The sequence below is a fragment of the Macrotis lagotis genome, chromosome 2 (genome assembly GCF_037893015.1).
Source record: "Macrotis lagotis isolate mMagLag1 chromosome 2, bilby.v1.9.chrom.fasta, whole genome shotgun sequence".
Classification (NCBI taxonomy): Eukaryota; Metazoa; Chordata; class Mammalia; order Peramelemorphia; family Peramelidae; genus Macrotis; species Macrotis lagotis.
Genome location: NC_133659.1, coordinates 99,115,178 through 99,126,364, shown reverse-complemented (window position 1 = coordinate 99,126,364; position 11,187 = coordinate 99,115,178). Strand labels below are relative to the sequence as shown.

The following is an 11,187-nucleotide window of genomic DNA, read 5'->3' as shown; positions in this document are numbered from 1 at the left end:
GTAATTTTTCATTTCCTTTTCCAGATCATTTTACAGATGTGAAAACTAAGGTAAACAGGATAAAGTGACTTGTCCACACAGATCTGAACTTGGGTCTATCCTGAATCTAGGCTCAGGACTTATCCACTGGTCCATCTAGCTACCTTCTATGCGTATGTTGGTAAATGTTTAATGATTGGCTTCTCAAAATGCACAGTGTATTTTAAAATTTAATCTGCATTATTAACATTTTCTGCATCACCTTCTTTAGGGAAAACAATCAACAAACAATACTTCAAGGCCAGATTTGTAGTGTTTGGAGATTTCAGAAGTGTATCATTCCTGAGTCATTTCCTCTGGAGTTAGAAGTTGGTGAGGAAGGACAATAAGAAACACCAAATCTAAACCTTGATCTTTGAGTTTGCAATTTGAAGCTAGTAATGCTAATCAGTATTATATTGGTGAATTTAAGACATTTCCTAGTTTAGTAAGTTCCTTCTATGTTAAGATGCTGGGCTTATGGTCTAATAATTTTTTAAATTTCCCAGGGTTTTTGATTTCATTGGTGTAGGAAATTTCCAATGAGTAAATCCCCTACATCAATTCACAACAGAATTTATTTGGTAATTTGTAGCTTTAAGAAATTTGCCAGAGGCTTGGAGTGATTAAGTGATTTGCCCAGGGTCACCCAATCAGTACACATCAGTTGACAGACTTGAACCCAGGTTTTCTTAATTTCCAATTTAGCAAAATTATTCACTTTGCCATACTGCTGCTTGTATACATAGTAGACAGATTTAAAAAAAAGAAACAATCCCTTCCATGAAGAAACTTTCATTTTACTGGGGGGAAGAGAGAGAGAGAGAGAGAGAGAGAGAGAGAGAGAGAGAGAGAGAGAGAGAGAGAGAGAGAGAGAGAGATGGAATATACAAATTAGTATAATACAAGCTAGGATGTAATGAGGACAAAGGAGGGATAGAGATGAAGTATTCTATTTACATGTGAGGTGGAAAAGGATCAAAGAGAACTTACCCTACTTTTCTTTATTATTTCTATACTCAAGCCCCAAAGCCCATTGAATTCTCTTCTCATTAGTGGAGATCAATAACCTTAATCCGATTGAGGAGCAAGGCAGCAAAGAAGGGAAAAAGTTGGGTTTCTTCAAGCCTCAATGTAGGAGAAAGAAGATCTACAATGTCAACCTCTCTTCAAATTGTTGAAAGGAGAGAAAGATTCTGGGAAGATGCTGACATGAGAGGAGCTGGAAGTCTCTATGATGTTCCTCTCTTCAATTTACTATACTAAGTTCTTCAAGCAATTTTCTACTCTGGTAAGATCTGAAACTCTTTTCTTTGGTTGATCTGTTTCTCTCCCAAAGGAAGAACTCCTTTAATCAGTATTGTCTGATATATATATATATATATATATATATTATATATATTCTCATTTATGTACTCTCTATGATTTCTGTTTTGCTATGGTCTTGGATAAATGAATTTCTTTGCTATTTGCTAAGTATATTCACTGAGGAACTAGTATTTGGTAGGAAGGAAGTCAATCCTTGGCTATAAAGCTTATATCCAAGTGGGTCCTCACTTTTCCTATTAATGAATAGTGATCAGAAGTTTAACTTGAACCCTAGACTAACAATATTTAAGGAAGTAGAGAGATATAATTCTAGTCTGGTACCTGCCAATCTGAGGAAAGCAAAACCCCAAACTTCTACCCTTCCTAGCAGTAATAAAAGTTTTCTTAGGGTAATGGTGGGGGATGAGATGCTAGAGATGTCTACTCCTACTTCTCTGTAAGCAATACTGAGACAGTCATGGGACATTTCTTTATCTTCTTTGCCACACCATCACCTCTCATAAAGTATAGTTATATCACTGGTTCACTGCCAAAATTTCTTTTCTCTATCCATTCTCTCTCTTTTGATCCCAGCAACTCTCATGGGTAGATTTTCATTTTTATACAATTTCCAAATCTATATAATCCCTAATTTCTTTTCCCCAAACTCCAGTCTTTCATCACCAACTTCCTGCTGGATATTTCCATTTGCATGCAACATCTTTAAGTCTATGTGTTCAAATTATATCCTATTATATTTTCCTGCAAATTGATATATCCTGATTTCTAAGTGAATACACCAAAATTTCTCCAAATATTTAGGTTTAGCTTTGGAATCAACATTGACTCTTCCCTCTCCTTCATCTTCTACATCCAAATAAGTTACCAAATCTTGTTGATTCTATCTCAGTTATACTTTTCACACATAACCCTTTCTCCTTACACAATCTCTAATCTAATTCAAAAAGCCTTTTTCATCATCACCTCTTATCTAGACTATGGTAATACCCTCCAGTTGACTTCCCTGCCTTTAGGTTCTCCCTTTCCTATTCATTATTAACTTTGCTGCTAAAATGATATTCATAAAATACAAATCTCATCATAGCACTACCCTAGTAAAATAGGGAACATGTATTAAGGTATATTGAATCTTATATTAAAATTCAGAAAGTAAGAAATAATAAAGACATAATTTTCAGGTCATGATGCAATAAAAAATTAAATATAATAAAGGGTCATGAGGAGGCAAATCAAAAATTAATTGGAAACTAACTTAATTTTTAAAAATGAATTGATTAATCATAAAAATAATAAATAATTTCATATAAGAAATTGATACCCTAAAAAAAGAGAAATTGACACAAATGAGATATCTAATGAATATTTTTGGGATGAAGCCAAAGTAGTATTTAGGGGAAATCTCCAAATGCTTGCATGAATTAAATACCATAGAGGAGCAGGGACCCTCCTCACAGCCCCAGGGCAGAGGGGAAGGTCTGTGGTCATCTACATACCACAGTGCAGGCAAGAGGACAGTCAGAGCCTCTCATAAGACCTTGGAGGAATTAAGCTCCCTGTGAGGGTGTCCCAACCCCCCCCCAAAGCCTTGGAAGTGAGGTAAAACAATCGTAGGCTGAGGAAATGAGTAAGCAAGAGAAAAAGAAGATTCTGACCATAGAAAAATTACTTTGGTCCCATGGAGGATCAAAATACATACTCAGAAGATGACAAAGTCAAAGCTTCTGCATTCAAAACCTCCAAGAGAAATAGAAAATAGGCTCAGGCTATGGATCTACTCAAAAATAGACTGAAAAGCAATTGAGCTAGAGGAAAAATTGGGAGGAGAAATGAGAGTGATGCAGATAAATCATGAAAACCAAGTCAGCAGCTTGATGAAAGAAATACAAAAAATAGAGAAAGAGGAATTCAATTAATTAGACATACCATTAAAAAAAGTTAAAAAAAGAAACTAAATATCAGATAAATACAAAATATAAATATTACACAGTTTTCTGAACTTTTCCCATTCTAAATCCAAAACTTAGGGCTAAAACTCCAAATTCAGAAGAAGTAGTTACAATCAAAAAAAGACCTCTTAACAGAGGATGGTGCTTGGGCTGAGCCATGAAAGATGTTAATGATTCTAGGAGGTAGAGGAGAGGAGGGAATCACCTATATAAAGAGATGGGGAAACAAGGTCATGAATGAGGAACCAGTATGACTGGAATGGAGAGTACATGAAGGAACAATATGAAATAGAACCAAAAAAGTTATTAAGAGCTAAATTGTGAAGAATTTTAAATGCTATATAGAAGAATTTATATTTTATTCTGAAGGCAATAGTGAGTCATTGAAGATTTTTGAGTATGGTAGTGATTATGATGATGTCTGTCCTTCGCTGTCAAAGAAGACCATGACATCAGGGGGGTGATGCTATGACATGTACATGAATTGGATTTGAGTGAGGGTGATTGCTGTGCTAAGTCACCAGCTTCACTTTCTCCTTCAGAGCCATCTGAGTCCTGTGGCCAGAATGGATTAGGATGATTGGAAATGGCCCTGGATGCAAAGCAATTGGGAATCGGGGTTAAGTGACATGTCCAAGGTCACCCAGCTAGTAAATGTCTGAGGCTGGATTTGAACTCAGTTCCTCCTGGTTTCAGAGCTGGTGCTCCACCCACTGCACCAGCTAGCTGTCTTAGGATATATACTTCTTGAAGGCAGGGGCTCTTTCCTTTGGACTTTACACCCCTAGAGTCAAACACAGTTTGAATGGAACATTATTGTTCCCCAAGATGTGACTGAGAAAAAAATCAATAACAGCTGACCCTCATATGCCTACTTTATTATCCCTACAAAATATGAGAAATTTTTACATAGACAACCAGTGTATCTTGATAATTCTTTGAGAATGAAACAGGAAAGTTTTTGAAAATGATCTTCTAGAGCAGGCCATATCTTTAGAGTTGGATAATCTATGGAAAGGTAAAGAAAGTCTAAGATCCCACTGTTCTTACTGTTTGTTGTAAGCTTATTGAAGGTAGGGACTGTTCTTTTTTGTCCTTTTGTGCCTCTATCTAGCATGGTGCTTTGCAAATAATAGGTGTTTAATGTGCTTGCAGTCTTGTATATTGTAAGACCAAATATAGATTGAAAAGATCTCCACCATGCACATGTGAAAATCACATAGGATTCTTTCAAAGATGTCATGAAAGAGAACTTTCTTTGAAAACTATTCAATTATTAATAGCAAGTGAGGCATAGGGGAGATGTAAACTTGCCAAAGGTCTTTGCATTTGTCACTACTGTCATAAAAGAACCAGGAAGGGTTCAATTGGAAAAGATCTACACTGATACAAAAGCCTTCACATGATCTGGTTTGCATATAGTATTACATCAAGCCCCAGGACATTGTAGAGTTTCCTAAATAGTTACCTAATCAATCAAAAAAGTCCAACCCAATAATACACATAGGATGTCAATGAAGAATACGCATTGGGCTTGTTTTTCTTGATTATACATATTAATACTGGTTTTATTTTTCTTGCTCTCTCAATGAGTGTGTGAGGGGATAAGAGATTGAGAAATTGAAACTGAAATTAAAATAAAACTGATTTTTAAAAATAGAAGAATAGTGTCCTTTGTTCAGGCAATGATATGCATAGTTGGTTGGATAATCTGTAGAACTGGCCCATTGCCATGTCTGTCTGTCTGTCTATTTAATTTTTGGACAGAAATTGAGTATGTACAATGAACTAGGTTTAAAAATAAACCAGAGGAGGAATGGCTCAGATTGCCTTTGGGAAATTATCTAATGCCTTTAAAGTTCCCAAAGTTTCTTCCTGAAACAAGGGCTTGTTGTTTCAATACTAATGTTTTTCTGCTTGCAGTCTATGACTGCAAATCATGAAACATCACAGCTTCCAAAGGATTAAAGTTAAGGGTCGTTCAAAGGGCAATAGGGAGATTCCAGGAGGGCATGAATTAGCTGCAACATACTGCCAACAGTGAACTGTGCAGAAAAGGTTCTAAAGGATGTTATCAGAAAGATCTATGACCAGAAAAAGAGTCGGACCAGTCATTTAGCAAGAGCCAAGAATAACTAATGGACAATAATCATGGTTCACTGATATTCACACATGTCAAAAGATCTGGACCAGTGGTCCTTAACCATGTTTTGTGTCTTGGACCACTTGGGCAATGGTCTGGGGAAGTCAATAGGCCCCTTCTCAGAATAGTGATTTTAAATTATATATAGATGTAGATGTAGATACAGATAAAGATGATACAGATACAGATGATACAGATACAGATGATACAGATACAGATGATACAGATACAGACACAGAAGATACAGATACAGAAGATACAGATACAGAAGATACAGATACAGAAGATACAGATACAGAAGATACAGATACAGAAGATACAGATACAGAAGATACAGATACAGAAGATACAGATATACAGATACAGATGATACAGATACAGACACAGAAGATACAGATACAGATGATACAGATACAGACACAGAAGATACAGATACAGAAGATACAGATACAGAAGATACAGATACAGAAGATACAGATACAGAAGATACAGATACAGAAGATACAGATACAGATGATACAGATACAGATGATACAGATACAGATGATACAGATACAGATGATACAGATACAGATGATACAGATACAGAAGATACAGATACAGAAGATACAGATACAGAAGATACAGATACAGAAGATACAGATACAGAAGATACAGATACAGATGATACAGATACAGAAGATACAGATACAGATGATACAGATACAGATGATACAGAAGATACAGATACAGATGATACAGATAGATACAGATGATACAGATAGATACAGATGATACAGATAGATACAGATGATACAGATGATGCAGATATAGATGATACAGATACAGATGATACAGATGATGCAGATACAGATGATGCAGATACAGATACAGATGATGCAGATACAGATGATACAGATACATATATATAGATAGATATGTATATACATATATGATTACAAAGGAAATGAATTATATTGAAAGCTAGTTATCAAATCATAACTTTTTAAAAAGTTCATAGAACATGGATTAAGAACTGATCTAGAGGAATATAGAGTATTTGTACTCCTGTGGAAGATTTATGGAATAGAAAAGAATCTCACAGGATGAGAAGGTATGGAGAAGTTGTAAATTGTACCATTAGAGGAAGTACACAACCTGATAAAGTCATAGATTCTTTGAAGTACAAAGTATGGTCCTTGCCCTCAAGTTTAGAAGATAAAATATATAGAGACAAGAAATGTTCATTAAAGATACAAAGCAGGGGCAGCTAGGTGGCGCAATGGATAGAGAACAGACCCTGGAGTCAGGAGTACCTGAGTTCAAATCCGACCTCAGACATTTAATACATTTAATACCTAGCTGTGTGGCCTGTAAAGGGCCTTTGATAACCTATGATAATTACCTAGCTGTGTGGCCTTGGGCAAGCTACTTAACCCCATTGCCTTGCAAAAACAAACAAAAAAAAAAGATACAAAGCAGTGTAAAATGATAAAAATAAAGAATTTTATTGCCAGAAGGGATCTTAATGATCTAATACAGTGACAAGCACATAAGTTTTTATTAAGCACCTACTATTTGCAGTCACTACTGGGAGAATACAAATACAAGCAAAAATAAAGACAATCTTTGCCCTCAAAGAGCTTATGTTCTGTTAAGGGAAAATATCATATGAAAGGGAGGTGAAGGTAGGGGATGCTATCCTCAAGATTGGGTAGAACATCATGGCAAAGTTCAAGAGTAGGAAGCATGGCTCAGAGAGGAATGAAGCATGACTAGGACATTGGGTTTTCCATTCCCACTCCACTGTATCAGCAACTGAGTTATATTGTATTGTGTGTGTTGTTGTATTGTATTGCATTGTGTTGCATTATACTGCAGTTACATTGTACTATATTACATTGTGTGGAGTTCTGCATTATATTGTATTGTGCTATATTGCCCTGCATTGCACTGTATGCATTTAATGATGAGGATAGCCTTCATTCTTAACAGAGAGAGAGAGAAATGTAATTTTATGCTGTTGGGACAGGGATAGTTCAAAAATTTGCTTTTTAATGATATTTTTCAAAAACATTAAACTTGAAAAAATATGTATATACCCCTGTAGTGAAGGAGTATGATTTGCATGTGGAGCTTACTCAACAGATATTTAACCTGATTTGTGTTCCTGGGCAATTTTCAGCCAAAGACTCTGTCTTTTAAAAATGGAGAGGGTTCTTTAAGCAGAAAGAATTGGGGGACTCAAGGGAGGAAGTTTGAGAGGTAAGCACCTTCATCTCTGTTTCAAATTTCCAAATGTCAATAGTTAATTTTGAATAAAGTGATTCCCAGCAATTTTTCAAGAATTTTCCAATGCTGAGGTAGTCCATTTTGAAGAGAGGCTTAATTGGTGACCCACTGAGATTGGAACTGTTTATGGGCATTGTGATAAGCACGGAAATAGACTGATGGCAGCTTATGCCATTGCTTCTAGCTACAACTGGAATTCTTCACTTTTTCCCTCACCCTATCCTGCTCCCTGGCAGCCTTTAAAATGTTCCCTTCTTTATGGAATTTCTGCAAACCATTGACTTAGATGGCAAGATATCCCAGAACCAGCTGGTTCAGAGAGAATTTGTTCAGGCACATAATATTTGCAGTGGCTCAAAATATTGCCTTGGGGATTTAACATCTTCTCCACTTGTTGAGTTGTTCAGATGTGTCTGACTCTTTATGACTCCATTTGGGGCTATCTTTGCAAAGATACTGGAATTGTTAGCCATCTTCTTCTCTAACTCCTTTTATATACTTTAAAAATATCAAATTGAATATTCCTTTCAACCCATAACATCATTCAGAAATGACATTTCAAATTTCCTTGAACATGGGTCAACACATTTAATTGTCCAATTGATTTCTCTATTTTGTATGTACTGATAAGTTATCAAAGGAAGAGAGATGTCAAAATAACTCCCAAGAAACTCCGGAATGTAACCAGAAATAGATTAAAATGTAATTGTGAAATGTTTAACAGTATAAATAAAAATACAGTACAATGTAGATAAAGTTAATTTGTGGCTTTTTAAGCCAATACACAGCATTTAACATTTATCAAGTGCCCATTATATAAGGTATGCTTTAAATTTGAAATCATTGAAGCTGATCTGAATGTATAAGTGACCAATTGCAAAATGTGAGGTTTGAATCCCAAGGAAGCCACTGGTAAGAAGAAAGTCCCCATATACACCAAAATATTTATAGCATCATTTTTTTTTGTGATAGCAAAGAACTGGAAACAACCCAGCAATATTGTGATATATTCATAAACCTTAATTTGTTCAGGTAATTAATGATGGGCATATAGTTTGGTTCTAGTTTTTATTCCATCTTGAAGTTAGAATTATCATTGATGAGAGCCCACAGCTCAGCATCTCACCATGCCTAATCTTTTCTCAGCAATTCAACAAACATTTATAAAATACCTTGAGAAGGTAACTTACCCATTGGAATGACATTATTTAGCATTATTTTCTTTATGTTGCATATAAATATGCCTCAGTAAATGCTCTCCAAGTAAATAACATGGAAATAATATAGTAATTTATATTTTGGGACATTTTAAGAAGCTTGAAGTTTATGATCCTTTTTATAGCAGTTTTACAGATCCAAACATTACTAAGAAATCAGTGCATTTTAAAACAAACACTTTTCAACACAGTCCTATTGACATTAAGATAGAATATTATAGAACTTCTGCAAAACTCCAAACTATATCCATTCATCTTCTACATGAAACTGGCCATTAATTTTGCTTTTTAAATTTGGAAGACTCATAAGTAATTTCTATTTTTCAGTAGTTATGGATATACTTGTGTATTATAACTATAGGTGATTGTCTAGACTTGATCAATGCAAAATTTTTTTCAAATGAGTTCTATTAAGTTTTTTTATTTATAAATGTATAATGTTGAGATAAAATTATTTTAACTTTTTAGATGCAAAAAGCCTATTTTGACATGGCAAAAGCTCTTTAGTCTTAAAATTCTGCTATTTATTTATTTTGCAATTATCTGATACATTGGCCATAGAGAGTAATGCCTCGTGTCATACAAAAGCAAACAAAGTCATGTTACATTAATGATATGTCTGAGATCATGTAACTGACTGGCTATAATTCTATGCCCCCTTGCTATAAAAAACATGACCCTGGATCCCAACCAGCTTTGGAATAAAAGGCCCTGCAATTATGTTATGGTAACAAAGTTCACATTATTTACAGCTTGACTAGTTCAATGTTCTTTGTCTATCCATTTTTATTTTAACTTTGATTTTTATACATGGTGGTAAAAAGTTAGTGGAAAATTCCCTCCTCTGACTTTCAGAAGCATATTTCATTTTTCCCAGGTGGAAGAGAGAAAACCACAATTCACTGGGAGTAAAACTAATAGGAGTTGGAACTCCTTTATAGCACTGGTACTTGGGAGATAGAAAAAATAACCATTTCATTCATTCATTTATCATTTATCAACTGCCCATTGTATATTATATTATGCTTAAAACACATTGGATTCAGAGTAGCTAAAAGAAAATATGCTTTTACCATAATTAGTTATCAGGGAACTATAGAATAGAGACTTCATGGGCCTATGAGAAATAAGTAAGATTGTCCATGATCTCAAAAAGTTTAAAATATAGGAGAAGAGATAGAAATGGAAGTTAATAAATATAACTGGGCTCAAAAATTCCACTGATTTAATGATTTTCACCCCCAACCCCACCCCATGGAAGAGGTTGGGGGACCTCCTCCTGGGACAGTGATGACCTGTATTAGAAGTTCCTTAGAGAGACTTTTTAGGCCATACATAGACAATCTGAAACTGGTTCCCATCAATTAATCACCTGGTAGACAGAAACTTCATTGATTAGTTGCAGATGTTGAACTGAAATCAGGGGTTCCCTCAAAAGGCTTTAATCAACCTTAGCCTTTTTATAAGACCTCTGCTTATAGTTTGACTCTATTGACTGTGTATGGTGAGAGACAGTTCTGTAAAGGGCCTTTGGACCTTTCTGAATATGGCATGTAGCCCCATGAAAGCAGACTTTGGTTCATTGCCTATTTCAGGGTTTTGTTTTGTTTTTTATTTTAGCTGACAAAGATTAACCTATGAGCTTTGAAAGGTCGAGATGTCCATCTGGGCAGTCGAGGAGACTAGAGTCTAGGAACTGAGGCCATACCAGATTTCACAGGCAGCAAAACATCAGTGCCCAGATGATTGAGGAACAACCTTCAGAGCCTAGTCCCTCCCATAGTAGAAGAGTTGGTAATAGAGTTGAAGACTTATCAGGCAATGAGGCTAAATTTGGACTTGAATGTGATGGGAGTAATGCTATACAGAAAATCCACTTTTTTCTAGAGACCAAGGTGGCATAGGGAAGAGTATAGCCCCAAGATGTTGAGGAAATGTTTGTGCTTCTAAATACCTGTAAGCATTTATCGATGTTAACTGAATAAATGATATTAGTCATTGTGAGAGATTAGAAGGGAAGCATGACTAGGATGGGGGCTTAAGCTGATGACACTTAGGAAGAGACACTCCAACCCCGCCTCCGAGGTACCCTTAGAACCATCAGAAATATCTAGCAACTTAAAATACAATTAGTAGAATTAAAGGAACCAAGTTCAAATTCCAATACAGTTTCTTCTCATCTCTGTAACTTTGAGCAATTTCATTTATTTAAACTCTAGGGAGCTGAGCTAGGCTTTAAAATGGTCTTTTAGCTTTAACTCTA

At 35.4% G+C, this 11,187-nt stretch overlaps 1 long non-coding RNA gene across 5 annotated transcripts in view; it reads right to left on the bottom strand.

Moving 5' to 3' along the window:
• LOC141512940 (uncharacterized) overlaps window positions 1–11,187 on the bottom strand; it is a 129,057-nt gene that overhangs the window by 9,055 nt on the left and 108,815 nt on the right. The window lies entirely within an intron of this gene.